The 14,257-nt window shown below is 52.1% G+C and overlaps 1 protein-coding gene across 1 annotated transcript in view; it reads left to right on the top strand.

The window, feature by feature from the left end:
* Positions 1-12,759: 12,759 nt before the first annotated feature.
* The window catches only part of FIGNL2 (fidgetin like 2), a 29,259-nt gene continuing 27,761 nt past the window's right edge, over positions 12,760-14,257 (top strand). The window contains exon 1 of the mRNA XM_082741376.1: positions 12,760-13,087. The gene's annotated coding sequence lies outside the window, so the exon portion shown is untranslated. The remainder of the gene's footprint in view (positions 13,088-14,257) is intronic.

Below are 14,257 nucleotides of genomic sequence, written 5' to 3'. Positions count from 1 at the left end.
AAACCCCACCAGATCAAGCTGAGCTTCAATGCCTCATGCTCTTTTCTGCTGTTCCTTGAAGCCCACAGTTTTCCCGGGCTGGATCTGTGCCCTGACCTCTGTGTGCCTTTCCCTGCTTTTAACGAGAGGGGCTGGACTTCAAGTTATAGAAGACCCAACTTTAAAATGCCCTTGGGGCACCTGGGTGGCTCAGTGGGTTGAGCCTCTGCCTTTGGCTGAGGTCATGATCTCAGGATCCTGGGATGGAGCCCCTCATCGGGCTCTGCTCAGTGGAAAGTCTGCTTCCCTGCTTCCTCTGCCTACCTTTCTGCCTATTTGTGATCTCTCTCTGTGTCAAATAAATAATAATAAAATAATAATAATAATAATAATAATAGTAAAAGAATTCTCTAAAATGCCCTAAACAGTAAGGACAATTGTTTATTACATTGCCAAACAAGAAGTCCCAAGGTGAGGCTGTTGATAATTCAGTAACTCAACAGTATTATCAAAGACCTAAGTTCCTTCCTTCTTGTTCGTTTTTTCTTCCTTTCTTTCCTTCTTTTATCAATTTTATTGAAATACAATTTCCATGTGGTAGAATACACATATTTTTTTAAACATATTTATTTATTTGACAGAGAGAGATCACAAGTAGGCAGAGAGGCAGGCAGAGAGAGAGGGGAAAGCAGGCTCCCCGCTGAGCAGAGAGCCGGATGTGGGGCTCGAACCCAGGACCTCGGGACCATGACCTGAGCCAAAGGCAGAGGATTTAACCCACTGAGCCACCCAGGCACCCCAGAATGCACATATTTTAAAGGTACAGTTTGATGAGTTTTGATGAACAAATACCTGGTAGCCACCATTCCAGTCAACACTGGCTTCATGCCAGAAAGTTCTCTAGTGTCTGTATATGGTCAATCCCTTCATTGCCTCTTACCCCTGCCAAAGGTATATCCACTCTTCTGATTTCTGCCTCCATAGATCAGTTTTGCCTGTTTGGACCTTCCTGTGTATGGAATTGTATTGTATGTACTCTTCTGTGTATGGCTTCTTTGCTTCAGACAATGTTTTTGAAATTCACCCATTTCGTTGTCTATATCAATAGTTGATTTATGTTGCAGAAGTAGAATTCCACTCTGTGAGTATTCCACTATATTGCTTTCTCTTTTCTCTGACATCCTTATCATGTTGATTTTTGTCCTTGTACCCTGACTTCTCTTAAAGTCACAAGATGGCTGCTGCAGTTCCAGATATCACATGCAGTCAGCAGCATTCAGGGGCCAGGAAAAACTTTTTTCTCCTTCAGCCTCTGAAAAATCATTCCAGAAGTCTCCCCACAAAAATCCCCTCATGTGGCATAGGCCAGAATCATATCACATGTCCATCCTTAAACCAAATACTGGCAGAGGGAACAGAATTGCCACAAGTGTCTAAGACTAATCAAGATTTGCCCCTGGGGTTGGGGAAGGGCTCAGCTTCCCCCGATGACCAGGGAAGTCTGGTCCCTGAGCAAAATCAGGATTCTGTTAGCAAGAAAGGAAGGGAATAGTTCTTGGTAAATAACTAATACTTGCAGTTCCATGTGCTTCTTTCTTGTTAACAGAATTTGGATTTTCTTCATGATCCACCTCTCAAGGAATATAGCCACGTGCCTACCCCAGAAGTAAATCCTACATCATGTACACTAATCCTAGTAATCCTGTCCCCACTGACCAGGAGTTGGTTTAAGCATGAAGACTGGAAGACTCTGACTGTGGCCGCCTTACATCATTCTCCTCTCTTCTTCCGTAGTAATAAAGAGTCAAATCTTATTTAGGATGACAAAGTACCTGGCTAAAAAATGTTTTTAGCTTTTCATGCAGCTAAATGTGGCCAGGTGACCAACTTCTGACCAATAAGATGTGAATAGAAATGTTCTGTGGAACATCTGAGAAGGTTGCCTAAAGGAGCTGGTGCTGCTGAGGAACAAACTTTCATTCTTCTGCTTTTGTCCCTTCTGGTCTACAATATGGATCTGATGTCTGGAACTCCAGCAGCCCTTTTGGAACATGAGGCAAATCTGAGAATAAAATCTCACAAGATGGGTGGCACCTGAGTTCTTGGTGACACTGAAACTATGGAGCCAGCACAATAGCACTGCCAGTCTTCAGACTTGATATATGAGAAAGAATAAACGTAAACCTTGGGGTTTTTAAAAATATGTATGTATGTATTTAAAAGAGAGAGAGAGAGGAGGGAAGGGCAGAGGGAGAGAAAGAATCTCAAGTAGACTCCTTGCTGAGCATGGATCCTCATGTGGAGCTCAATCTCATGACCATCAGATCATGACCTGAGCCAAAATCAAGAGCTGGACACTTAACCAACTGAGCCACCCAGGCACCCCAACTTCGATCTTACTTAAATTGCTCTGAGTTTTGGTAACATCTGCAACTGAACCTAGTCCTGACTATCACGGGTAGTAATGATTTCAGGTCAATGAGACAAGAGAGGAGATCATCTGATGTCTCTGCGAAAGGTTCCTTTGTTCTTAAAAGGAGACACCGGAGAGAAATAGTTGGGCCCACATGTTTTGATTGGAATTGTATCAGCCATTTTGTGGTTTGAAGGGAACCATCCCAGGACACAATATATGCTGAAGGTGTTAGATGTGAAGATGGAAGGAACGTGGGTCCCTGAAGAAGGTGTTGAGTCTCGGAATTAATTACCTCTGGAGCCCCATTTCTCATTATTATGTAAAATAACATATGAGCAATTCTAAGATGCACATTTGGTCACATTTTAATATTTCTTTTTTTTTTTTAAGATTTTATTTATTTATTTGACACAGAAAGAGAGATCACAAGCAGGCAGAGAGGCAGGCAGAGAGAGAGGAGGAAGCAGGCTCCCCAAGGAGCAGAGAGCCCGATGTGGGGCTCGATCCCAGGACCCTGAGATCATGACCTGAGCTGAAGGCAGAGGCTTAACCCACTGAGCCACCCAGGTGCCCACATTTTAATATTTCTAAAGTCATTATACATCTTACAATCAATAGCATTTTCATCTGTTTTCAGTCAGACAGCAGTTGCTCTTAGCTACCCTTCCTGAGCAGGTCTAAATTGTGGTGACTTTCTTGGTGTCCTTACAGGACAGTGACAACCCTATGATGTTTTAGTTCATGCCCCTGAATACTGCGTGATACCTAGAAACTTTCATCGGGTATATGACAAGATCATCCACCAGCAACAAATACTTCCAGAAGGGACGCCAGTGGTTAAGGAGGAAATCCCAGAGGTCAGCAGTAGATGTGGTAGTCAACCTCCAAAATGGCGCTCAAGGGTCCTCACCTCACTCTAGTCGTACTCTTGTGTAGTCTCTCCCCACTGTTGTTCTGGGTGGGTCTTTATGAACAGTAGCAAAGGGCAGAAATCATGCCATGTCTCTTCTGAGATTAGGTTATAAAAAGACTGTGACTTCTGTCTTGAATGTTTGATTGTGCTCTCTTGGATCTTCTGTTGTCAGGGAGGCCCACTGCCCTGTCATGACAGGCGGCCTATGGAGAGGCTGATGTGGTGAAGAACTGAGGTATCCAGCCAACACTCAGGTAGGAACCGAGATCTGCCAATAGCCAGGTGAGTGAGACTGGAGGTGGATCCTCTAGCCTCAAGTGGCTGCAGTTCCTCCAGACCCCACACAGCTTGAGAGCTCGCTCAGGAGAGACCCTGAGCCAGAGTGTCCTGGCCAAACCACTCCCTGATTCCTGGCCCACAGACACCATAAGATGATAAATGTTGGGACGCCTGGGTGGCTCAGTCAGTTAAGCCGCTGCCTTCGGCTCAGGTCATGATCCCAGCATCCTGGGATCAAGTCCCTTATTGGGCTCCTTGCTCGGCAGGGAGCCTGCTTTTCCCTCTGCCTCTGCCTGCCTGGGAGCACACACACTCTCTCTCTCTGATAAATAAATAATTAAAAAAAAAAAAAAGATAAATGTTTGTGGCTTTAAGCTGCTAAGATTTGGGGGTAATTTTCTTTTCTTTTCTTTTTCTTTCTTTTTTTTTTTTTTTTTTTAACACAGCAAGAGATAATTAATTCCGTAGAGCAGTTTTAAAGAAATGCTGTATCACTAATGCTTGTGATGGCCCAGAAGATGAGTCTATGTGGAAAAACACAAACACCGAGAGCTCAACGACAAAAAGTAAGTCTGAGAATCAGTCTCTGAGTGTGATAAAGTGTAAAGAAAACCTAACCAACTTATTTCACCCATGTTTTCCTTGTTATGTATGTGCAAGAGTAATTTATTAAAAAAAAAAAAAGTCTGGTTCGGGGGCACATGTGTGGCTCTGTTGTTAAGCATCTGTCTTCAGCTCAGAACATGATCTCAGGGTCCTGGGATCCAGCCCCACATGGTCTCCCTGCTCAGCGGGGAGCCTGTTTCTTCCTTTCCCTCTCCCCCTCCCCCGCTCATGTTTCTTTTTCCCTCTCTCTCGCTGTCTCTCAAATACATAAATAAACAAAATCTTAAAAAAATATATACTTCGATGGAAGTCTAAAAGAGCTTTCTAGGGGGCGCCTGGGTGGCTCAGTGGTTAAAGCCTCTGCCTTCGGCTCAGGTCATGATCTCAGGGTCCTGGGATCAAGCCCTGCATGGGCTTTCTGCTCAGCAGGGAACCTGCTTCCCTCTCTCTACCTGCTTCTCTGCCTACTTGTGATCTCTGTCTGTCAAATAAATAAATAAAATCTTTAAAAGAGCTTTCTACGTAAATATAAAATAAAATTTCAAAGTGATAAGAACTCCTGTGATAGTTTAATTGGCTGTTTTTTCTTTCTAACCATATATAAAGTAACAGCACTTGTTAATATCAGTGTCCTCTAAACCGGGTGAGAAAGGATCATGCATTTTCCTTATTGTATGAGCCATCCGGAGGTGAGTTTTCTGGTACTTGTAGCAGAGGATTTGGATTCAGCACAGCGTAGGACTAGGGTTGAGGAGAGAGCGGGGGAGGTGAAAACAAGCCCATGAGCAACAGCCGGAGGAGGCTGAGCCAGGGTTTGGGGCAAACAGCTCAAAAGCACATACAGGAAACCCATATTGTTTACTGTTTAAGTGTGTTAGTCCTAAAGCTCCAGTGGGTGAGGAAGAGCCTGGAATCCAGTGTCACCGGGCACTTAGCACTTGCAGGCGACACTGGAAATGCCCACGTTTCCCAAACAAATATGAAGAAATATGATCTGACACGGGGGTTTTCCTGTATTTTACATTTGATTTGCCCCCAGAAGTCTTTACAGTTTTGCAGCTTTGGGGCTCCTATTAGGGGAGGTGGAAACAGGCAAGAGGGATACTTCCTTCTGGAAACAGTTGGCCCCTTCGTCTTCCAGAAGCATGGCCAATTGTTGGGCAAATGTCCAGGGGTCAAAATCAGACTGGACATGAGATTTAGACTGGGTTGGGGATCCATCTGGCATTAGAATGCAGCCTGAGTCATGATTCCTACACCTGAACAAATCAGCCGCTTGTCTCATGAGCCTCTTCTCATCCTTCCTCAAGACAGCACCATGAGGGAGTGGGCATCCATCATAGACCCTCTTTACAGACGGGAAAGCTGAGGCGGGGATGTTCAGTTCACAGGGTAAAAAAACGGATCTGAATTTGAACTCAGGCAATCTGGCTTCAAGGCTGGTGCTCGTCTTAGCCACTGCATTATGGCATTTTAGATCTGTGGGGAATCTGGCAACCATGGAAGTCCAAGCCCCTGATTTTACAGCTGAGGAAACGGGCCTACAGAGAGAGCGGGACATGCCCAAGAGCCACAGGGAAGGGGTGGTGGGGCAGGCCTCAGCCTGTTTGTGGATCCCAGTTGGTAAAAGGAGGGGGTGGGGCTGTAGGCATAGAAGTACTGCCCTCCCACCCCGCCCCCAATACAAAGTGCCCCTTCTTTCCATTTTGGAAACGGGTACAACTTGTTGGGGGGGCTGCAGGGGAGGATTCGGAAAACCACCGGCCTTCTTCATTCTCGAGATTCCCGAGGCAGCCATTGTCTGAGGAAGGAATGTATGTCCAGGAGCCCAGAGGGGGGGCGGGGCCCCTTTCCGGACCCCAGACAAGCCTGCTTTGTGCTCTCCACCCAGGGCCCCTCCGGGGGCCCATCACCAGCCAGGCCTTCTGAGCATTTTTCAGGGCTTCCAGGCCAGGTCACTAAGGAACTAAGCTACTAGGAAAGGCGTGGGCCTTGTGAGATGCACTTTCGCCAGTCTGGGAGGGCTGCCTGGAGGAGGTGTGAGAGCACCACCCAGAGGCCTGGACTAGTGGCTCCTCAAAGTTAAAAAAATATGCATTCCCAGCCTCCCATTACTAGGAATTATCCCAACCAGACATGCACTAGGAATTATCCCAACCAGACATGCACAAAGGTGGATGTTCCAAGTTGGTTCATCAAGCTTTTATTGATGAAAAAAAAATTCTGATAACAAAAGAAACTTGTTAAATTAATTCTTGCATGTTCACATGATGGAATATTACGGGGTCATTAAAAATTATATAGTATGGGGGTGCCCGGGTGGCTCAGTGGATTAATCCTCCGCCTTGGGCTCAGGTCATGATCTCAGGGTCCTCGGATCCAGCCTGGCATGGGGCTCTCTGCTCAGGAGGGAGCCTACTTCCCCCTCTCTCTGCCTGCCTCTGTCTACTTGTGATCTCTCTGTCAAATAGATAAATAAAATCTTTAAAAAGTAAGTAAGTAAGTAAATAAATAAATAATTATATGGTATGGGGGCACCCGCTGGCTCAGTCAGTGGAATGCACCTCTGGGGATTGTAAGGTTGAGCTCCACATTGTGTGGAGAGATTACTTAAAATAAAATCTAAGGGACACCTGGGTGGCTCAGTTGGTTAAGCCTCTACTAGGGTCCTGGGATCCAGCCCTCCATTGGACTTCCTGCTCAGTGGGGAGTTTGCTTCTCCCTCTCTCTCTTCCTGCTGCTTCCCCTGCTTGTACTCTCTCTGTCAGATAAATTTGTAAAATCTTAAAAAATAATAAAAAAGTAAAAAAACTTTAAAAATTATGCAGAATAAATGCATTTATAGATGGGAACAGATATTCAAAATATTTGTAAATTGAGAAAAGCAGATTACAAAATGTGTAGAGATCTCTATATATCAATATCTAGGATAATATATAGATAATATCTATATATCGATATCTAGGATAATAATAAAATGTGGGTTGTGGGATTAAGGGTATTTGATTTAAAAAAAAATTTTGGTTTGTGCTTATCCATATGTTTTTGTTTTTTGTAAAAAGGTGTTTTACTTGCAAAACAAAAGAGAAAGTGTGTGTGTGTGTGTGTGTGTGTGTGTGTGTGTGTGTGTACCTTGACTGCCCCCTGCTCTGGGCTGGGGGGTTCTCCACCGGAGAAGTTTCTCCAACATGGCCCCGCCCCAGGAGTGGAGGCAGAGACAGCTGTTGACACTTCAGACTGAGCCTTGGGCACCAGACAGGCCACGTGTGAGCCTAATGATAACAGCGACTGCTCACTTGGCATGGCACAAAGTGCTTCCCCACACACTATTTTCTATGAATCCTCCCATAGCCCTCTCAGGTCACACCTGATGTTTCCCCCATACGCAGGTGAGGAGACAGTCTCCAGAAGGTTCTGTGGCCTCCCTAGGGGCAGCCGCAGGGAAGTGGGGACTCAGACCAAAGTCTCTGATCTTCCATCACTTCACCCACCGCCCCCTCCGCCACCTCCCACTCCTGCCCATCACAGCACCCTGCATTTGTTTGTCCACCTGTCCTTCTCCCCCACTGACTGTCAGTTTGTCTAGGAGGCAAGGTGGGGGGGCTGTCATGAGAGTCTCTATTCCCAGAACTTAGCCTACTGAGGCATTGGTCCCTGCTGTTGAATGAATGGATCATGGACTTCCAAACCCGCAGCGCCGCTGAAGCAGGTCATCCGCAGTCCCGTCCTTGGCAACCAGTGTCTATTCATACTTGCGTTCTCTATATTTATTTCCCTTTGGTTCTCGGATATTAGCAAAGCCTTTTGGAAAATGGCTGACAGCAAGAGCGGTCGTGGGAACAGCTCTCTGTCTGGATCTGAACCAAAACTTGAAAAAGGCAGAAACATTCCCACTCCCCAAGGCAAAGACCAGGAACGAGGCAGCCAGGCTGCAGGCCAGCCATACAGAGGAGCGGCCCTTGGTTAGCTCTTCTCCCTGCACGGGGACAGGAGGGGCAGTTTCTATCCAGGACCAATGCTTGGAAAGGATGGGGTTCCACACACAGAACCATGTTAAGCACACACCATCCCACAACCCAGACCCGTAGAAGAAGAGGGTTCAAGTGTGGGCTGTGGGCCAATCAGGGAAGGAATCCTGGAGGAGAGAACAGGGAGGCTGGTTTAGGAAGGGGAGGAGGCCAGGGCAGAGGGGAGAAAAGCAGGGGACATGCCTGGGCAGTTGGGCGCTGGATGATTTAAGTACAACCAGATGTGCTAGGAGTCTCCTGTCAGGCCCAGCCCCAGTGAGGGCAGAGTGGGGGTGGGGAGACCTCTGAGCCACTTGGAGTTCCACATCTCCATTCTGCCCTGGGTGTGTGAGCTTTAGGGAAAGGAGAAGCCCAGTGGGGTTCCAGGGGAGCTGGCATCTGAAAAGTGAGGTGGTCAGGCTTGGATGTAGTCTTCTGCCTTTTCACAGGGTATAGGAAGAGAAGGATTCCTCTAGGGAACAGGGTATTGGACTCTAACACCTGGAACCTAGGAAAAAGGATTAGGAGAGCTCTGGGATAGGAGCTCTCGGCTCTGCTGGGAGTGGGGGATAACTAGGGAAGACTTTACAGAAGGCCCATCTGAGTTGGGTTCTGAAGGATGAATAGGAGCTTCCAGAGAGACGAGGGGAAAAAATACTCTAGGGAGAAAGGCTTGGGTATTAAACTGGTATGTATGCTTTGTGAGAGGTTCTGTGGTGCTGTATTATAAAGATACATGGGGGAGATGACAGTTCATTTTGGGGGGCTGGCCCAAAGGCTGTGCTCCAGGGTCTGGTGGATGTGTTTCTGCTCACAGACCAAACGGTAGAGCCAGATGTACGGTGAGGATTTAGAGGGTGGGCACCAGAGTCCCCAAGACTTGGGCCCCTAAGGGGAGGGAGGGGACTGATGGCCAGTCCCAGCCCCTCCTGCCAAATCGTGTGGTCTGGCACAGAGTCACATCTGCCCAGAAGGACACTTTTTCTAGTTCTCACAGAGGCCCTTCCCTAAGAGCTGCTGGCCTGGGGCACCTGGCTGGCTCAGTCCATACAGCATGTGAATCTTAATCTCAGGGTCATGGATTCAAGCCCCACATTGGGTGTAGAGATTACTAAAGAAAGAAAGAAAAAAGGGCTGCTGGTTGGGGTGGGGGTGGGGAGAATTGGCCCCAGACAGCCTGCAGCTCTCTAGGAAGGCAAAGGTGGTGTGAGCGCACAGTCAGAGAGTTGGGGGGCGGTGGGCTTGAGCAGGGTTGGGGAGGCACTGGGAGCTGGGCCTTACGGGCCAAAGAACCAGCAGGAGAAGAGCGAGGGCCCCCATTTGTGGGGGGAGAAGCCTGAGCCCAGGCGAGCAGGCAGTGCAGCAGGAGCCCCGAGCTGGGTGTGGTGTCTCTAGGGGCACCCCAATCCTCCAGCCCCAGGAGGCGTGTTTCCTTCCTTTCCTGCTTCTTAATGACTCCTGAGTGGCTGATCCAGAGGACCACAAAGAGAGCTCTCCCCGCCCTTTCCTCTTCCTCTCTTCCTTTTTTTCCTCCCTTCCTCCCTCCCACCCCCATCCTTCCCCCATCCTTCCCCGGGGCCCTTTTCTTTCCTTCCTCCTCACCCCACCTGCTCCTCCTTCCCTCCCTCCCAGCCGTCCACATCTTCCCTCTGACTCTCCTCTCTCTCTCTCTCTCTCTCTCTCTCTGAAACTCTTCATGCTGGTTCTCCCGGGGCCAGCTGGGTGAGTTGGCCCCAGGAGAACCAACCCGGGAGAAAAGAAAAAAACTCTTGGGTGAGTTTTCTTCTTTTCAGAAAGGCCTTATTGCAAGTCTCTCGATCAGGAAGATCACACAGGTACCCAGGCCCCTGCGCCCACAGGCGCCACACTCACACAGGCCCAAAACGCAGCACCTGCCTTCCCTGGGAGTAGGATCGGGAGTGGGAGTCGCCACCTTGGACGCCAGATGAGCTGAAGGACTGGGAAAGAATGGAGGGCCCTCTGCAGAAGCCAAGCATTGCTGCCATCATCTCCACTGTTATTATCCCATCCACCACTGGGCACTTGACCTACCCTTGGGCGGATCACAAGACTAGTCTGACTCCTGTCTGCAGCAGGGCACTCTCAAGGTCCAGATCCCTTGACTAGAGCGAGCCAGGAGAGGGGTGAGCAGGGAGTCCTCAGAGAACAGATCCTTAGCGCCCTGCCCGGGAGGGCAGAGGGAGAGACAGGAGAAGGGTCATTTGCTAGGATTGAGTATTTGTCAGCCCAGGAGGCTGGATGATACATTAAAAGGACTTTAATGAGCTCAGGAGGGGCGTCACACTTCATTGCCTGAGCACTGGCTCGGGATGGGGGGCAGCAGGGTGAAGAGGCCAGCCGCACCCCACCTGCTTACTAAACCCCTTCATGGGACCCATGCTAGTTTGCCCATCAGAAATAACTCAGCACGGGGTGCCTGGGTGGCTCAGTGGGTTAAAGCCTCTGCCTTCAGTTTCAGGTCATGATCCCAGGGTCCTGGGATAGAGCTGCATCGGGCTCTCTGCTCAGCGGGGAGCCTGCTTCCTCCTCTCTCTGCCTGCCTCTCTGCCTATTTGTGATCTGTCTGTCAAATAAATAAAATCTTAAAAAAAATAATAACTTAGCACCTCCAAGATGCAGAGCCTTCTCTCTTGCTCCTGGAGGCCGGCAAAGGCCTTCTCATCATGCTGGCCTGTCCTACTGTCTTACTGGGAAGGCCTTCCTGAGGTCTAACCTTGTCCTTCTACCAGCACGGGAGGGGCCTCGGGGTTGAGGGAGAACTGGACCCTTGCTCCAGGGGAGTACATTATCAGTTCTTTCCTCCAGCCTCACTCCTGTCATTCACCTCCACCCTGGAGCCTGGTGGAGAATGGCCTCCAGTGACACCTAGCCACCATGCCCTGGCAATGCCAGGCTTCGCCTTCTGGAGCCAGTCCTGTTGGCTGAGGTCACTGAGTTCCTGTGGACATTGGCGTCTCTCTTAACTCTTGCCTCTGACCCTTGGGGAGCAGGACAGGTGGGGTGGAAAGAGTACAGTGGCTTCTAGATCCAGTTTGGCTATGTGACTCCAAGGATGTCACTTCTCTAGGCCTCAGTTACCCCATCAGTAAAGAAATACCCAACGAGTTCCCTCTACCTCTGTTATCTGGAGAGGGTCCCTTCAGCAAGGAGTATCAGCCCTCCGATGGTAGTCGCTGTGGCTCTACCAGCTAGTGTTCCCTAGCATAGTGAGCCTGGACACATCTGTCCTCTGTGCCAGGATGTGGCCTTGGGGGTGTGAAGTGCAGAGGAAGAGAGGATGGGGGGTGGCAGGGTGGTGGAGAAGATCTTACTCTTGCTGAGTTTCAGAGCCTGCTCCGGTGCTAGTCTTGCCTCCACAGGTGGGACAATCTGGGTACTCAACGTCCACTCCAGGAAATGTGCCTGGACCCCCCAACCCAAGTTCAGCCCCATCTCCTACAACCTCTTTGGGCAAAGCGGGTTCTGCCATGGGTTGCTGGCCCCGAGGGCTTCCTTTCTTCCTTTCGCACCTGGATCATTGTGAAATCACGGAGCCTGGGTGTCTGATAGGATTCTGTCTACCCTTGGGCTGGGAGCTCCCCTGGGACAGGGATGTGCCTTTGAGATTCTCTCAGGTGTCTCCAGCGTCTAGTCCAAAGCTTGGTGCGGGTTGACACTCAATATGTTTGGATTGAATGGGCCAATCAATAAACCTTTGGATGCCTTTGGATGCCTCTCAGTCTACCATGGGTCTGGAATTCATTTCTCCATCCTCGCCTTCCACCATTCATTCTGTTTTGCCCGATGTGAATATCTCCTTCTTGGGGAAGCCCTCCAGCAAAGCCCCCCCTTTTAGAACTGGCACCCCACCCTCCGCTGTCCAAGTCCAGGGCTTCACTAGGGCCACAGGACTCTTGGAGTGGCATTGGTGGAGAGGTGGACTTGCTCTGCTATGTGTGTCCCACTCTGTATCCAGGGCTGCCTGCAATCCAGTCTCTTAACGTGGTAGGAGCTCAGCGCACCTGGGTGTGGGGCGGGAGGATGAGGCCATGAGCAACAAGGTTTTATTTAGTAAAGCCTAGGCTGCACTGGGCGAATGGGTCTAGGGCGGCAAGCAGACGGGACGCACCGGGCAGGGCCGACTACTTTCCCCTTTGCCCTTCGACCCAGGAAGCCTCTCATACCCAGTGGACACGCTCGGAGGCCCCCCTCAGTCCCGGCCTCCCCCCTGGGCAGAGCGCTCCCCCAGCCTTACCCGCCTGCCCGGCCTCCACCCCCACCCCAACTTCCCGCTCGACGGCCCGGGAGAGGCCCCGGCGCGCCGGAGAGTGGCGCAAGGACACCATCCACACCAAGGGTCATTTGCTCTTTTCTCCCCCTCTGTGGCTAATTTATTTTAGAGCTAGGGGAGGGAGGGGGCGGGGCCAAGCCGGGAGGGTTGAGAGGAGGGGACCCGCGAGCCCAGGGGAGGTGGGGGCGGGGCGGGGGCGAGGTGGGGGAGGGCGGGGAAGGAGCCCGGGGTGGAGAGGGCCAGAGAAGGGGCGGGAGTTGGGGGGAAGGGAGGGGCAGTAGGGGAGGAGCAGGGAAAGGGGAGGGGAGCAAAGGCCTGCGAGGGAGGGCGCTGGGGGCGGGCGAGGGGAGGCGGGGGTGGGGGTGGGGGTCCTGCCTGCGGGGGGAGCCGGGGCGGCCCCTTGTCCGGCCACCCCCACTGCCCAGTCCCGCTCCCGGCCGCGGCGGCCGCAGCAGCCGCAGCAGTAGCGGCTCCAGGATGGTGAGCGCCGCTGGCCCCCAACCCTGGCCTGTCGCCCCCGGCCCGCGCCCGGGTCCCGGGGCCGGACGCCCCCACAGGCCGCGCACACTCACCTAGGACCCGGCCGGGATGCGGAGGTACGGGGCCGCGGGCCCGGGCGGGGGCAGGCACGGGAGCGCGCGGGCGGGCCGGGGTCAGGGGGTGGTGACCGTTCGGTCGGGGTGTCCGGAGCTTTGTCCGCGGGCGCGGGGCAGTGCGAGGGCCGGAGAGGGCGGGGGCTGCGGGGCGCGGGGTTCAACTAGGCGGGGGTCGAAGGGCAAGGCCAGCCGGAGACCCGGGCGGGTGCGTGGGAGCCGAGGGTCACTTCCCGGGGGGAGGGGGACGGCGGACAAGGAGATCTCGTCTCCGCCGCCGACGGGCACCCTCTTCTACGCCCGCTTTGGTGCGCAGGTTGCAGCAATAGCTAGCGGCCGGCTCTGGGGGGAGCCTGTGGGATTGGGGGGTGGGGAGCTGGGATCTACGGGTTCGGGTCCCCGAAGGATCCAGTGTCCGGAGCCAGAGGGCCGGCCCGCAGGCCCCTCCCACTCCGTCAGGTCTTTGTCCAGCGGCCCCTGTGTGTGTGGGAGGGGGTGGGGGCTGGGTTCCTGGCCCGGAGATTCCCCAGCATCGTGACGGGGCAGTGACAGGAGACCGAGGCCACTTCGGGCCCAGCGCCCCTAACGCCCACCCCCTTCCTTTCTTCTCTTCTGGCCCGGGAGAGCGTAGCCCCACCTCACAGTCAGGGCGTTGCAAGAAGCTGCACTTACCTTCGCCCGTGGGCCACAGGCTACAAGGGAGACCCTCGGAGCTCTCCGCTCTCTAGAGAGCGCCCCTTAAACTTGCCCACTCCCAGAGCCCTCTCGGTCTACGCAGAGATTCCCTTGGTAGGAACCCGCTCTGTCGAGGGTCCTCCGCTGAAGGGTGGGCGCACAGTAGGAGTTTAGCAAAGGTGGGCCCCCTTCCCCGGCGCCTGCGGTCCCCGAGCAGCTCCTGGGCAGAGGAGGCCTGGGAAGGGTCTGCGCGGGGAGAGCGCGAGCGGCCTGGAGCCTGCGACCAGCGGCGGCCCGGAGCGCAGGGGTGGGTGGACGGGTGGGTGGGCTGTTAAAGGGATGGTCACTAAATCAGGATTAGGCCGTGGGGCTGTCAGGCTGCCTGGCCCTGTCTCCATGGATACCTAATTTGGAGGAGAATAGAGGACGGAAGAATGTTTGTGTTGTGGTCCGCACGGGCTGCCGCGGCTGAGCGGGCTCTTGCCCCGGGCCAGGCAG

The sequence above is a fragment of the Mustela nivalis genome (assembly GCF_964662115.1).
Source record: "Mustela nivalis genome assembly, chromosome: 7".
NCBI lineage: Eukaryota > Metazoa > Chordata > Mammalia > Carnivora > Mustelidae > Mustela > Mustela nivalis.
Note: the sequence above shows the minus strand (reverse complement) of the source record. Positions and strands in the feature narration are given on the sequence as shown.